General features: G+C 37.9%; 1 long non-coding RNA gene across 1 annotated transcript; it reads right to left on the reverse strand.

The window, feature by feature from the left end:
* Positions 1-105: 105 nt before the first annotated feature.
* Positions 106-356, reverse strand: LOC105155349. Its single transcript, XR_847300.2, has 2 exons — positions 276-356; positions 106-201 (listed from the first exon to the last, which is right to left on the reverse strand). It is a non-coding gene; the product is annotated as an uncharacterized LOC105155349 (long non-coding RNA).

The raw sequence follows: 356 nt of genomic DNA on the forward strand, positions 1-356 counted from the left end.
TCGTCAAAAGGTAGCAAGAAGAACCCCAACAAGTTTCAAGGCCATGCAGAAAGTTCTTACCAGTTCACCATCAAAATCATCTGAAATGAATACACGTTTGACATATAAACGGATATTTTTTGTCTTGGGATTGATGACATCTTCATTGTTAAGAGGAGCCATTCCAGGAATATAGAGCACACTTCTAAACTCCACCTCACCCTGCAGAAGTTGTGAATCAACACTAAAGGAGAAAGTAGAAAAGCTAGCAGCCGATCTGATATAAACATAACTACCTCTGTAGTGAAATGGGTATAGGTGAGTGGATCCAAAAATTCATTGAAGGTCTTTTTGTAAAATTCCTGATATTGTTCCTT

The sequence above is a fragment of the Sesamum indicum genome, unplaced genomic scaffold (genome assembly GCF_000512975.1).
Source record: "Sesamum indicum cultivar Zhongzhi No. 13 unplaced genomic scaffold, S_indicum_v1.0 C05319, whole genome shotgun sequence".
NCBI classification, from domain to species: domain Eukaryota; kingdom Viridiplantae; phylum Streptophyta; class Magnoliopsida; order Lamiales; family Pedaliaceae; genus Sesamum; species Sesamum indicum.